Source organism: Bemisia tabaci, chromosome 8 (assembly GCF_918797505.1).
Source record: "Bemisia tabaci chromosome 8, PGI_BMITA_v3".
NCBI classification, from domain to species: domain Eukaryota; kingdom Metazoa; phylum Arthropoda; class Insecta; order Hemiptera; family Aleyrodidae; genus Bemisia; species Bemisia tabaci.
In genome coordinates, this window is record NC_092800.1 from 45,742,184 (window position 1) to 45,758,493 (window position 16,310).

The window sequence follows — 16,310 nt, forward strand, 5'->3', positions numbered from 1 at the left end:
CATAAACGACTCTAATTCGCTTGGGCGTTGCGACAAGGTCAAGTTGTTGATTAAAAAAATGATTTGTTTTACCACCTCCCAAAATGCGTTGTAATTATTTAATCATACTGGCATTCTTCCTTATAAAACCATTCATTTTGCATGAATTTCTCTCTCTTTAACTCAGTTTGTACAGCTGCCTGAAAAATCAGGAAAATCTTCATTCCGTCCGGTACTCTTTCACAAGCCAATAGGATGCGGCTTATTTCAATAAATTAAGATGATGAATTTCAAAATTAACAAGACACTTTTTTAAAGCGATCCAATCTTTGTTAATACGAGGATTTTGCATTTGGTCAACCTTCAGAGGTGCAAATAGCCCCTAAAAATACCAAGCGGTTTTTTTTACCAAAAATGTCCATTATTTTGAAGAATTCCACTTTCAAAACCGGTAGGTGACAATAAAAAACCGAGGGAATTTTCAAATTTGTAAGCAGATACTCGGTATGAATTTCATTTGATTATATACGACCATGATTTCGATGATTTTCTACAGTTTATGAGGTGGGTATGCATTGCAATTTTTTTTGTCATGGACATTATGGTGATATTTTGACCGTAGGTGATAAGTAGTCTTCGATAATGACAGTAGTACTTTTGATGAGGAACAGGTATAAAAAAATTGAAAGATCGGCAGTTTTTTTTTTTTTTTTTTTTTTTTTTTTTTTAAATCCAATGCACATTCTAGTTTCAGTTTGAGTAAGTTGTCCGCGATGTTGTACTTAAGAAGGGGTTAAGGATGCCACTGCACTTGAACGATTTTTTACCAGTCTGCATACGCATGTGAATAATGGTCGAATCGACCTACTTGGTGGATGGCCTGGGCAACTTGTTGCATCTGAACAGTTTTTCACCGGTATGCGGCAAAAATTTTCAACGTATTATTGTAATTATAAGGCACCGAGTTCCACTATTGTAACTATACGGTAGAAAGTTTCAGTGGAGGATTATTGAAGTCAGGCAAAACCTTCCTCGGGTAAAAGTTTTTTTTTTTACGAAATTCATTCGAGTTTAACTACAATATCAGTTAATACATGCATTTAATTATTGAAAATTGTGACAGAGGTGAGAGTATTTCCTCGTCCCTTAGGGGTTTCGTCGCGTGAATTTAACATTCAGGTCTTTTTGAGGTCGAATGACGAGGGCAAAACTAATCTTCAGGTCTTCGAGCTCATGTTCTGACTCTAGTTGAAAATTTCGCAAAATATATGACAGAACCACTTTTACTTCCATCAGTGCAAATTTCTGACCTGGGAACAGATTTAAATAGAAGTATATAATGTAAACAATAAACTTAAAATGAACTTAAAATGGGACTAGGGCCGCAAAATAAAATCATAAAATAAAATACCCGGGACGTTTTGCAGTATCTCAACTGCATTTTTAACTAGAAAAAAGGAAACTTGAAAGAAACAAAACTGAGCCTCACCGCTGTTACGGTGAGCCTGCGTAGGCTTGTCATTTTATGTTTTTATTTTGAGGCCTTCGTCTCATTTTATGTTGATTTTGTATTATAGTTTCGGGCAGCAGATTAAGTAAGTAAATCTGGTGTTGCATCATTTCATGCCTAAGGTATCTTCTGATACAAGTTACTTACTTGAGTGACATCAACTAAGGCACATTCCATTGTGTGCGTTTACGCGAAGTCGATTACACACACGAGTAAGGAATTTCAAACGATTCATCTGTTGCTCTTCAAAATATGTGCAAAATGGGATATTTTTGTCGTTTCGAAAGTCCTTCATTTTACTATTTTTGAACAATTGTAATTCTAAATCCAAATAAGTGTAAATATGTTTTCTAAATAACGCCACGCGTGTTGCTTGTCTTTACACTTGAAGGCGTTTCTTGTCGATGCAACGTCTCATAGCTGCTGGCCTCCCTCTCCAAATTCTCCCTTAATCACTATTCTTAAATACAGAAAGTTCTGGCAAATGTAAGCGACATGTCGAATGCAAATGCCAAACCAGGCATTTTGTCGAATTTCTGGGCAGTCAGTAAATATAACTTTTTGATAAAAATTGATTCAACCACCTCAAAACGATCTAAAATGTACCAAATAATTTGTATTTACATTTATTGAAAGAGACTGTTCAAAAATAATCGGATGGATCTTTCTCGATGTTTCATTCCTTTAATAAGGAACACTTAGAGTATTGGTAGTCTTTCCCCTTAAAAATTAAGTCAGGTTTAGATCAAAGTCTCTCCAACTTCCCTTACATTAATCGAAAAAAATTTGCCGTTTTCGATGGAAATTTTCTTTGAAATTGAGCAAAATGCATTGACTTAAGCTTAATGTGAGGTTCGGCTTGATCTCGCCTCCCCTCTCCCTAGCGTCAAGTACAAGCGTCAGGCATTGGCTGAGGCTCCTAGGGTCCTAGGGCTCTGATGTTATTATCGAATGGCCCTCAGGACAATATCTCGTCAAAAATTATCGAGCGATTCAAAATTGCAGTCTGCGGATAAATACTTAAAACCGTGTCTAGGCGCATGAAAATATGCTTGACTCGAGTTTTAGTCTCGGTAGGTATTGATTGTGAGTGTACCTGGGCAGTTCCTGGGTCCTGGAGCAAACGGAACGTAGGCGTAAGGATGGCGACCCGCACTTTTTTCCGGACTAAAATGATCCGGATCAAACTTATCCGGATCTGGAAACACCTTCGGGTCTCGGTGGAGGCTGTACACGCTCAATATTAATACAGTGCCTTTTGGAACGGTGTAATCACCTAGAAAAATACAAAGTAAAATATATTAATTTGTATCAATTTATATTTGGATAGAGATGAGCCGCCTTTATGATACCCCTAAAGAAAATAGTGTAATCTAACCCACATATCCTCACTCCTCTGACGTAAGGGTGTATTTTAATTTCCACGAAAGCCCTGTTCTACGTGTGAGCCCATGCTTTCTGGGGATTATGTAGAGATCGAGATACGCTCTTACGTCAGAGGAGTTACGTCATTTGGACGTATTAATGCTAAAAGGAACTATGTGCATATGGATTGCGGGTGGCATAGTTCCTTTTAGCATAAATACGTCCATTAAAAATACGAGCAATTAACCCGTGCTGGACGAAACGCAATGGCACGCCTTAATATTAGCGCGCGCTTTTATCCGATGACGATATAGATAGTGTCACCCAGATGTTCAACTTTGTCATGCATATGAGGCTATTACTTTCCCATGTTGAGCCTGGACGATATTTATTTAAGAGGAGGAATACCATTCACCATACTAATAAAAGGCTAAAAAATTTGATAATTCTCTGGAGATTTATCAGCAAGAATAGGAAATCGGAACCAGTAATTTTTGTCACGAGGGGCCGTTCATAAATATGCAAATCTGAATTTTGGATTTTTTTAACCCTTTCCTTCCACCGTCTTGACGCTTCTGTGGCGCAAGTCGCAATTTTTCAATTCGTAAAAACAAAACATTGTAACACTATTCTTGACTCCCGCCAGAGCGTTACGTACTTCATTCACCACTCCTAATGGCAGCATCATTTATGGTACATTATTGGCGTTCCTTACCAATCGCCCAATCTATTTTTAATTCCACCGTGTACTACATCTGTACACTAATAAAATACTAGGGGACCAATCCAGCTACTCCACTTCTGCTCAAGAGGCGCCTCGCATCCAATAAGGAAGTATTTCTGCCAAACGGAACTATAAGCATTAAGACATGCGACCCGTAAAAATATATGCGTAACAGGGATTACGCCATAATGCGCATAGTTCCGTTTGGCAGAAATGCGTCCAATTATGATGTCCTCCTACCTCGGTCATGATTTGAAAATTTGAGGATTCATCTAATAAAAGTTGACAGCTGTAAAAATTTTGGAAGTTGGGTCTCCGGTATTACTAGATGTAGCAATTGCAAAAACTGAAAAATCGAGTAATACAATTAATGAACTCATATTTATGCTGAAATGAAACGTTTCGCCTTGACCTCAAACTTACCGACGCCTTACATCTGAGCCTCAAAAACCAGGATCGGGAACTATCGTCAGAGAACATTACCTACCTACTTGTAAATCTTCTGCAACTTCTCTTCCAAGCAAAGGAATGCCAGGGAATAAACGCAGACTTTCTTTGATTACTTGCTCGAGATAATTCATTTTTTGTAGATCTCCCACCGTGGGCTTTCTGTTTGAACCTTGAAAAATATCGTCAAGTTCCTGGTGACACTTTTCCTGCCAAAATAAAGAGACAAGATTTTTATACTCGTATAATGGCACTAAATTTCTTTTTTATTCGATCTAATAACAGACATTTTTCGTTGGACCCCCAGATTATGTTCTTCTTTTTCTTATTTTTTTTAAAAAAATATAATAATATGATGCATATTACACATTAAACTAAATTCAATGTTTATCAAACGTGCTGGTAAGCTACTTGCGTTTGCTATGTTTCAAGCACGAGAAAAAAATAATTACCAGGGAGCAAGATGTTGAGGATTTGAAGCGTGCTTAACCTGCCCTCATTTGTTAAAATCAAAATACATACATTAAGCCGCTTTCATAGCACAGCCGCGCGCTCTGCGACGCCGAATCGCCATTGCCCCCAGTCCAACCCCCAGAGATCATCAGGCAATAATTGGCACATTCTGATCTCCTCCTCCATCCCTTGTCGCCAACCTTTCAGAGGACGTTCACGCCGCGGCGTCCTCTTCCGCTTCTTGTTCTTGCCACTACTCCTCGATTTTTGCTTTCAGAATTTTAGGGTACCTGCGACCGACAGTCCTCTATAAACTAAACTAATACTGACCTCGATTGTGATTACACTCAAAAAAAAAATAAATAAAAAAAAGTAAAGTAAAATCAAAATACATAATTAAAATTGGAGCACCAATAATTTAAATATCTATTTGCTATTCTTATCCAAAAGTTAATATTTGTCTCCAGCATACAATACAAGTATGAACGTTATATATTCAAAGTTTTCCTATTCAGGTACGCCTTCTATTTTGTTTCGATGTTGAAGATCTCTAGCTTTGGTTACCTTCCTACCTTCCTACCTTCTCCCAGGAAAAATGTTCTGCTTCACTCGTAAGAGCTTAGAAAGGAAAGAACGAAGTAACTGACAATTACCTGAATCTCTGGGTGGTTACCCAAAAGAAATAATGTGTAACCCATCGAACCAGAAGTTGTATGCTGACCCTGAGAAAAAAGAGGAATAAGAATTAAGAATTCGACTGACCTCAAAAAAGATTAAGCACAATAATGTATTGTTGTATAATAGCTTCCAAAAATTCCAAAATTTTTAATGCGATTGTACTTGTGATCAATGAGATATGATTGACGTTCCACAGCTCATGACAAGATATAAAATAATAAAACCATACACAGCAGGTAACAAGGCTAATTTACACGAATATAAGCAAAATGTTTCTGCTGAACTGAGGACAAAGACAAGAGACCCTCCGCCGGTATCTTGGCCATGGTGGAAGCTTTTATACTTTCGGGACTTCAGCATTCTACTGTTGACTAACCTACATGGTTGATGTTCAACAACGTGTTGGCAGTTTCATTTTGCAAACAAGCCAAAAATGGTCGAAGATTGGGAAACTTGTGTGGCTCATGGCGTTACCCGAAGCTCACCATCCACCGTGTAGGTAGGTCAGCAGCCGAAATTAGGAGGGTGATGACTGTTGCTCCCTGCTAATAATTGTCCATAAGGAATTGTTGAGTCTCCGAAAGTAAAAGCTTCCACCTGTCGCCAAGAGGTCAGTTGAGGATCTCTTGTCTCTGACTGAGGAGGGCTGAGTTTTTAGCCGAAGCGTTTTGGTTATGTTCGTGAAAATCAGCCTTGTTATCCGCTGTGTAAATTATTTTATTATTGTGATCAATGCGTTCGAATCACAAAGGAGTAAATTAATACAATAGAGTAAATTAAACTAAAACGATCCCTTATTGTGTCTTATTTCTGGATATCGATATTAATATCACAAAGAGTACATAATGTGCGGGTCTTTTTCAATAATTGAAAATGATTGTATTCTATTCATTCCTTTAAATAAATTGCACCCTACGGAAAATAAATTTTTTTGTGGACATTGCAAAAGCCTCACTTCTAACTTACCCCAAACATAAAAGTACTAACTTCATCCCTTAAATCTTCATCCAACAAACTGACGGAGTTTTTTTCGCATGCTTCCAGTAAAAGGTCAAGAAAGGCCATTTTTTGAGACCCTGAGAAAAGAAACCTTTAATACTTAATTGATTTATTGCCACGAATTGGGTACGGTAGGAAATTCCTCAAAAAAGTGATACAAAATGAGATTATTGCGCATGTTTCTTGAGTGTGTGTTTATTTGTAATACTAATGAAAAAGTTTTAAGTAATCATACTTGCTATACATTTTGTTGTCCGCTATATTGAAGTAATTTCTCAGAGGAATGGGAATACTAACTATTTTAGCTGAAAGTCGTACATTTTTTTCTTCGTTTTTCCTGAGAAGATTTCCTAACAACAATGCCTCTAATTGGAGATGAAAAACATTTAAATATTTTTCTTTTTTTTTCTTTGGTCTCTTAACTTTAAGTCAAATCTATTCTTCACCATGAGAATCATTCACTCTATCTTCATAAGAGAGAGCATCACCATAATGATGCGTATATCGACGGTGAAACTACCAAACCACGTATCTCGTTTGCGGTGTTTAAAAATCTACGCTCACATTTTATTTTTTTGAAGTAGACCAAATCAATATCATTCCTTGAAATTTTCACAGAATTTTCTCCGCACGAAGAGGAAAAATCACAGAAATTTTCAAGACTGGACGTTAAGTAGTTTTTCATTTAAAAAATAAAGTATGACAGGAAGTCTGCGACGTCGCAAACCGAGATACGTGGTTTGGTAGTTTCACCGTCGATATGTGATCATCAGAATCACGAAACGAAACGTGCCTTGGATGATAATTCTAACATCATCATGATTTTGTAATATTACGAATCCATTTCCAACAAACCATGTCAGATCAATTTTTGGAGATTCCAAAAATCTTGTCCGAAAATGGCAATCTTGTGAGTATACACACGATAGTTTGGATTTGAGAGCCCATAGTCACAGTAAACAAGATCTTTCAAAATTGGGGCCAAAATTAAAAGAGAGGAATCCATAATACTCTTCGAAAAAAATGATCCAAGAGCAATCAATTTTAAGATCTACATGTTGTATATTAACTCCGGGTGAAACTTAACGAAAGGATATTCTGAGTCTGAAAATATGTAGGTACGTTATGGGGTAAATGAAAGGAATGGATACACGCACCATCAAACTCTTCACTTCCCCATCTTAAATGATTGTCTTTATTCTCTCTCATATGCCTCCTGCTCTCGATTGCCTGAAACAGTAAAAGAACAAAATTACAGAACTGAAACCGATTTTTTAGTTAGAAATTTCATTTCTTCATTGCTTTCGTGTCAATACGAAGTTAAAATTTCAAACCACAATCTATGCCTCATCAATTGTGACGACTAATTCTGACATCAACTCAAGAGCTGATGGTAAGCAATATAGACTGCAATAAGCACAAACATAAAATTTCAGCTGTGCTTACGCATTTTCATCAGAAAGAATTATGAATATCGTTTTCATTCTTTCGTATGTTGCGATTGGCATAATTCGAACGCTGTATTTAGTACATTGTCTATTTAGCGTGGTACTGATCCAGCGCTTCAAAGAGGCGAGTAAGATGACGGATAATATGTCTACCATCGCTTAGACACTATTATTATGAAATCCCATCCGTCGGTTTTTCCGAAATGGAGTAAAAAAAGGAATGGAAACGAAACAATTTACCATTTTTTTTCATCGATGGCAATTTTACCTATGATATTTCAATTTGATAATCCCCTTCCATGAAAAAATATGCCGTCTGTTATATTTCAGTAATATCCATCATTGTTTTCAACTTCTTTCATCATTCAAAAATGAGTTAAAAACACGGATTGAAATATGGGTATCTCCTGAAAATATACTTATTTAAGCTGCCTGGCGGGTTACTTGCCTGTCCGGATCCGGGTAAGTAAAAGATAGTTTTCAGGTGGAAGTTCAGGTGGAAGTTCAGGTGGATAGTTTTCAGGAAGTATTTATGAATAGGTTCAAATATATTGTATTGGTCCCATAAGGGCATGGAGGACGAATGTCAATCTTTTGAAAATATACTTCTCCGAGTTCTGCGGTAGGCGTGTTGCATTTATGATTTTGAAGGCGAACTTCAAATACATGATGTCAGCGACTACTAGGGACTTTCAATTTTCGAGTATCTCTTCCCCTCTAAAACTTTAAAATGCTGCGTAACTTGTGTTATCAAACTTACCATATCGGTTACCTCAAAAATCGTGCTCAAATCCCGCCAGTGTTTTCGCCCAGTCGGTGACAGGAAAAATAGCAATTCATTCCATAGCCAGGGTTTTGACATTCTCGTCATTAACATTGCACTGGCCCTTTAAAGTAGAATAAATGTATGTTGGTGAGATATGTAGGAGTGAAACAATTAACAGCTTGATAAGTTCACTTCAAAATTTAGCGGGGCGGTTTTTGTCGAGTTGTACCGAGAAGTCAAATTTTAAAATTCGACGGAAACCTCGCTTTTGGTTTCTTGAGAATAATTCCGCTAGCGGTTATGTTCATTTTTGTGCCACTGGAGGGCTGTAGGTTACATTATAATATTTTCATGCAGTCAATGGCAATTTTTCAAGTTGGCAACACTGTTTTCTTCCATTTAAATCGATTTAAAATATCGATTGTAGGTGAAGCAAGCTGCCTCAACATGAGTCGATTGTTTTACCTCCATTAAAATGAAATAAAATTGAAAATTTGACAATCATCAAAAGGATTGCATTAAAAATCTCCACCAGCTCATTGAAATCAAGATTTACAAAAACTTGTCTTTGAGAGAAATGAAAAATACATTCTACAAATATCAGCTCCCTTGCCCTCCAAAGAAGTTGGCTCCAATCTGCTGAACTGGATCTAATTGCCCCAACTTACTTACCACAGATATTGTCCAAGGCAACGAGTTTCATCTGCGTCATCACATTGACAAATGTTCCGTCCGGATTCTGACGTAATTGATCGATGAGTGTCAGCGTGTTGCTGATGAACACTTCGCAGAAGTCGTTCAAAATTGAAAAGTGAAAAGCAGGATTCGTGAGTTTCCTGCGTTGTTGCCACAGCGGACCTGTCAAAGGGATAGACGTGTATTTTAATGGGAGTAAAACTTAGGAAAATCGGGATAAAACATGTCGTTGACAGTTTTTCATTTCTCCGAGTTTCCGGGAAAAAGTTTTACTTTTTCTCCAAGTTGTCTGCAAGAGCAAGTGTTTGGAACATTCTAAGTTTTCCAAGGAAACTTCGTTTTGGCACAGATAAACAGATAAAAATATCCGTGGGAATTTCGCTGAATTAATCAGTCGTAAGAGAAGTATTTATTATTTTTCCGGGGAAATAATTAAAGCAAATTTCCATACATACAGAGGAAAAACACTGTTCTGAGGCAATGAATGGGCTTACGTCTTTAAACAAAAAGTTGATTCAAGCGATCCTCCACTTGGCACTAGCCCTGCCGAAGTAAGGGTAGGGGGCTCGCCTAGGAACTGGTAGAGGGAGGGGGCAATTTTTTTTATCCTTTAGATAAAGGAGATCATTAGCCATTATTTATAGTGGAATGTAGGTCCGTTTGAATATCCAAACATATTTTAGAATGTCAAGAACGTAAGAACCGGTGGTTCGTTGAACCACTGCCTACTATTCTTCCTATCTCTCTCTATCTGCACAAAATAAGAAATGCTTCCTGGGGGATCGTAGTTAAAAAGTGTTCAAAACATACTTTCTCCTTTGCTTTGTAACCTCTTGGACGATAATTTTAAAAATACCTCCACAAAATTGTTCTGTTTCAAAATTTCGATGTAGGAAATTTTATGTTCGCAATTAGATTGTTAATAACAACATTTTGAAGCTCTATCAACATGACATCATTCCTTGAAATTTTTGCAGGATTATCTTCGCACAGAGAAGAAAAATCACGGCAGTTGTAAAAAATTTTCGTTGAGTAGTTTTCCGTTTAAAAAATAAAGTATGACAGGAAAGTCTGGGGCGTCGCAAACCGAGTTATGTGATTGCCGACTTACACCGTCGATATACATATCAGAAACAAAACAAAGTTAAAGTGGGCGTGATGCCCTTTGGAGAAATGGAAAAGCAGAATTTTACATTCTGTAAAACGGAACTATGTGCCAACTGTATGCGGCACTCATGAGCCATGGACATGTGACAAGAGCGTTGTGGACAGGGCTCATGAGTTAAAATGACGTCAACGGTATCTCGTCGTCCCCGTCGTCGCCGCTGACGTCACTGGCGCTTAATAATTCCCATTCATTCTTACGGCCCTCGACTAACTACACTGAAAAAAAAGGATTGCTAATTCACCGATTTAGGGTGGAGCAAAATATGCTTCACTTCGTAAAGCTTTCTTATCCGTGCACGGTGTTGAATCAAGTGAACGACTAGCACGAATTGCTACACCGATTTGCCACATCTGTGCGCCTTCATGCAGTTAATCTTGCATCGAGTGGCTTGGAAGTGTAACTGCATTTTTTGGTATTGGTACTTTGCGAACAGTAAAAATAGCTCAATAGTTACGCTGAAATAGCGGAATTGACGGAAGAATAACTAAAAACGTAACGGACGTAGCTTTTCAGTGTAGCAAAATCACCTACACGCGTGTGTGTAAGTTAACTGAAATTTGTGTAGCGATTTTACCTGCATGGTTTGCACGTTCGTTTTTTAGCACACCATGCAGTTGAAATACCCGCGTGCACGGCAATTTCAGCAATATTTTTTTTTTCAGTGTAGCATTGCACCCTTTCTTTCTCGGCTCTCTCTCTGGTTCCGTTTGGCAGAAATACGTCTATGCATCTAATCTACCGTCCTAAGATAGAACAACGTATGAGCCTCCACATCTTGCCAAGTTTGCTTTGATAAAAGAAGAATTTGAAAATCTTGTGAATACTTTTCCTCTAATCTTTTACAAAATATGATTCACAGTTAAACTTGAGATATCTGAAAAATGCCAATGAAATCGATTCATGACTTTTCCTAAATGTAAACATTTTATAGTGCGAGATTTTTCAACATCCGATTATTAATACGGTGTTCCTTTTTAGCTCAACGGTACTACTGCTTTGTTTTTGATTCAATGACCTGATACCAGAGGCAATTTTGCAAGTTGTCTGCACTGTTTTCCTCTGTTTAAATGTAAAACAATAAATCCTCGGCGACGACAGCTTGCCCAACGTAGAATCGATTTTTGGAATGGATTTAAACGCAGGAAATACAGTTTTGCCAACTTGCAAAATCGTCAGTGCTTTGTATTGTAGGTACTGGTACCCACCGCTGCTGGTGAGGAGTCCAAGCCCCAGCCATCCGTGAAGTAAGCGGTAAAATTCAGGTTTGATTTCGGTACATTCTGATGTGAATAATACCTAGAAAACAAACAAAATCTTGATGGAGTAAGTAAGTAACTACTTTAAACGTACATCAAATTCGCTGTATGAGGTTAAAACTCATTGTTTGTGCTTTTTATTAGAATATTTTTCAGTGACTTTGAAGAGGACTGTGTGGAGTCTCCGTTAGACTTCCAAATAAGATGTTTCAAAGACTATTCTGCGTTTTTGCGACATACATTCCGTAACTCCTCTCTATCTAACAGAACAAAATTCAAGGGGATAAATACTGCCTTTCGTTTTTAATGTTTTCAATTTTAAATGCGTACCTCAGCATATTTTCCCTCTTCAATAAAAACTAGGGGAAAGCCGCCTATCCAAATACGGAGCAAGCTACCATACTCCTTAAACCTTGCAGAAACCATTGTTGGCATATCTGTAATTCAGGAATAATACATTTAATCAGTGGAACGTATAAGCCTTATCTTTATTAAAAAAAACTGTAGGGATCGAAACCTTGTTATCCTTAATTCTGAGTAACTTCCGGGCCGAGTTCCTTGAATTTTATTGCAAATAAAAGCTATTGATCTCCAGATAATACAAAAAAATCTGGAACTTTCAATTTCCGCTCCTGAAAGTTTTCCTGGAGCTCGCGAAGCAGCTATAGTCCATTGAATAAAGTTCTTCTGTCATTTCAGTGCAATTTACTTATTTAAAGAAATTGTGGCAATCTCCATACTGCTAGTATGCTTGCAGTGCTCACGCCACTTTTGGTTTTTATGGAGCTTTCGCGATCATAAGTGCTGACAAAAATAATGTTGTAGCGCGAGTCCGATAATAGAATTCTTGTAAAATTGCCCAATAATACTGTCAACGAGGTTGTCGTATGATCCAGGGATTCCTGTAAAAGTGGATGAGTCTTCGGTTTTAAAGAGAAACGTAACTCTAAGCTTACAGCATCGTAAATTATCTTTTTTTCAATGAAAAATGCCGGATGCAATTTAAAATCCTCTGTGCTTTCGTTTTGATATCGCGATGTGCGTAGCGTGATTTGTAGAGCAACTGTTTTTGCCTTTCCGGTGGCTTTGAATTTATGTTCTCAACCAAATCTCAATTTCATTCACAATTAAAAACTCTTAAGTGACCTGAGGTTGCGGATCCACTTGAAAGAATGAGATAATACATGTATTTAAGGCTCATCCGTAGAAACACCTATGTATAGGTCGAGAAATAATGGAGATGTTGCATGTGTGAGGAATTTGCGATTTTACTACTGATTCTTATGTATAAGTTTGCAAGAAACACGATGGTGCCTCCCATGATTAACTCCCATGCTCAAACAAAGCTTTCAAGTTGAGGCCAAAATGGAGGGGATACCTCACGCTATCCTGAGAGTCCACCTCTACATCAATACAAACTCTCCATGCAAAGATAGGGAGCAAATACATTTGCAGGGTTGCCGTGTTTTCAGTTTTAGAGTCTTCAAATAAAGTGGCAGCCCTGTCAATGTATTTGCTCCCTATCTTTAGGTGGACTCTCAGGATAGCACGGGATATCCCCTCCATTTTGGCCTTAACTGGAGAGATTTTTTTGAGCTTGGGAGTTGATTTCAGAGAGAACCAGTGGCACCATCGTCTTTCTTGCGAACTTTTACGTACGGATAAACAGTCAACTCGCAAATCTCTCACACACCAGAGAGACCAGAGCAAGTTATATGATTATTAACCATAATATAACTGATTTTTTACTCTAATGAAAGTTTTTTTAAAATTTTTTTCGGCCTTGTTTTGCCCGCAAAATAGTGTGGACCCACGCACCCACTACCATTTTACCATCTTGTTACATACAGTTCGAATCACTTTTCTCGGTGTTTTTTTCTTGTTTAATTAATGACGATCCAGACCACTGTTCTTGAATTACAAACTTCCGGCTTGTCACGTTCCGGCCAAAGTATTACAAGTTCCATTTACGACGCTCAGTTGCCTGACATCTTAATATTGTTTAAATTTTTTCATTAAATCGTTTTACTTTTCATGGAAATTTCAGGGATTACTTTTGATAACAAACAAAATATTCGATAAAATTTTCCAGTAATTTTGTTCAGTGGTTTTTCTGCAAACGATTTGACGGGTTTGAGAAGATTGACAACATAGTGTCCAAGTACAAATGGTATTTTGATGCTCTGATAGTAAAGTCACGTCTTCGGTTCAACATTGTGTGGGCTTTTCGTGTCAATATATATGTTAAACTTTAATCTATTAACCATGTTGTTTTGATATCGAGTTCTTTAATAAAACGCGATCTTCATTCCTGTGGACGGGCAAATATGCACTATGATGTAGCACCGATGTGATGAGTATGCACTCAAAAACCGATCACAATATGAATGTATTTTGGGCGAGAAAATCAGTTAGCTCCCCCATTTCCTCTACTCCTTTCTACTTCTTCCTTAATGACTATTGTTTCATATAATTTGCTCGTACCAAAGTTATGCACTTTTGAACAAAACACTACTTAAAAATCGAATAAAATCAGAAATCCGAGGGCACTTACCTTCAGGAGGACACATTGTTTCTTCTACATGTCCTAGAATTTTACTCTCCAGCGGTGGACCTGGCATCTTTTCTGTAAAATGCAGCTGTCTAGACACCGCAGCATATCTCTGAACAAGTCTGATGATTAAGTAGCAAGAAAGAACGCAAACCACTAGGAACCAAATCATTTCAAACACTCTGTGGATAGGAATCACTCAAATGAATAACACCGAACAATTAATTTGAGGATCATCGATATGAAATTGAGAAATATCTGGTACATCTAGATCACGGTACGATATCTAAGTTATTCATCACTTAAGTTAACAAAACATAAGCGTATTAGCGTGAATTTTAGAAACAGACTTTAACTCTGAAAAAGCATTTAATGTTACGTGACAGGTGTCTTCCAGTGACACTTGCAAGTATTCCCAAGTAGTTTAAATCTAAGTTTCTCCGGTAGTATCTGTTGAAATAATACTGCTGATATTTAAGAAAATAAATACGTTTTTATTATGACCAAGATTATATACAGAAGTGAAAAAGGTTGTCCGCTAAATAATTATTATTGATGGAGAAGAGTTCATTGGATAGAACTGATTTGGCGGATTTAAGTTAATTTAAATATGTGTCTCTCTGATCGCCTAACACGACACACGCTATACACGTAGAATCCTAGAATGGGCCAGATTTTTATATCAAAGTTAATCTTTTGTACTTCGTCGAGCGACTTAACAGGCAATGAAGGAACTGAAAAAAATTAATACTTTAATTTTTTTTTTTTTTTTTTTTTTTTTTTTTTGTAAAACTCCTTGACTTTCAAATCGCATGTTTGTGCGTTACATCTTCAATACACAAAATTCTGATCTGAGGCTCAAATTAAATTTTGTTGACAGTTATAAAAAAGAGGGGGGGGCGGAGCACAAACAAAGATGTACATTGCAGTCAAACTTCACTCACACAGCTTTATCAACGCGTGGTCGAAAGTCTTAATTTGAACTGGGTCGGTTTCATCGCCGGGTAAAAATTCATCGTTATCTCTAAATTTTGATTCCCTCCCTCTTTTTCAGAAGCATAAATTCACACTCCAACTTCATGTAGGTTGCATTATTATCTGCTCAACAATCATACTTTTTTTCAGAATAAAAGTAAGAAGACGCAAAATTGTGTATATGCACTGTGCAGCCAACGTGACTCGCACGGCTAATTATTTTTAATCACACAAACTTTTTAATTTTCTTAATTCCGTATCATGTAAAAAAGTAAGACTGTTGCAGATAAATTTGTAAAAATACTTTTTTTAAGAATAAAATTAAGAAGACGCAAAATTGTTTAAGTGCACTGTGCAGCCAACGTGACTCGCACGGCTAATTATTTTTAATCACACAAACTTTTTAATTTTCTTCATTCCGTATCGTGTAAAAAAGTTAGACTGTTGCAGATAAATGTGTAAAAATGCTTGTGGCGATTATTCTGTTTGCGACTGCTAAAGCGTAAAACCACGTATCCTCGATTGAGACGTTGAAATTTTCCTGTCATACTTCATTATTTCTTTGGAAACTATTGAACATAATTTCTTGAAAACTTACTTGATTTTTCTCCTCCCATGACAGAATATTCTGTATGAATTTCAAGCTTTGAAGTTGGCAAGCCCCCCCTCCCAGAAACGTAAAATATGAGGGGAAATGTTGAAACATCGCGATTAAGAGACGTGGTTTTGCACTTTGTCCATCAAAATGCGTCATCAATGAGACTGAGTTAGTATAAGAAAATGAGCAATTTACAATACAACGTGTTAAGACGCGGTATTGAATGATGTACCAAGCTGATGAGACTGGTGTTCTACCGTGCTAAGGAAGAACACCGTATGAAAATTTGAGAGTTGCCAAATTTCCTTCGATTAAATGTTTATTTTTACGGTAGGTTATGAATATTTTTCCTCGAAATTTCCAGAAACTTCAGGTAAAATTGCGAACAAAATTATCTGGAAAATTAGAAGGAAAATATTCATAAGTTTACCAGGAAATTCGTGTTTTATCAAAGGAAATTTAGTAACGCCTGAAGGTTTATGCGACGTTCGTCCTTAGCACGGCAGACTCATACCCATTAAAAAATATGGGCAATGTGTAACCATTGATCCTCAGAGGTTCCGGTGCAGTGGGTACAATCAAACCTGTAATGAATGCCTTAAGAAGACAAATACATGGCCAAAATTGTTTTCATAGGTTGTAAATTCAAGAAATCTGATACTCAGGGTAATTACACTGAAAAAGAGCTCTAGAATAG

General features: G+C 37.2%; 1 pseudogene; it reads right to left on the bottom strand.

The window, feature by feature from the left end:
* Nucleotides 1-668: 668 nt before the first annotated feature.
* LOC140225294 (cytochrome P450 4V2-like) lies at nt 669-16,265 on the bottom strand (annotated as a pseudogene).
* Between the last annotated feature and the right edge of the window lie 45 nt (nt 16,266-16,310).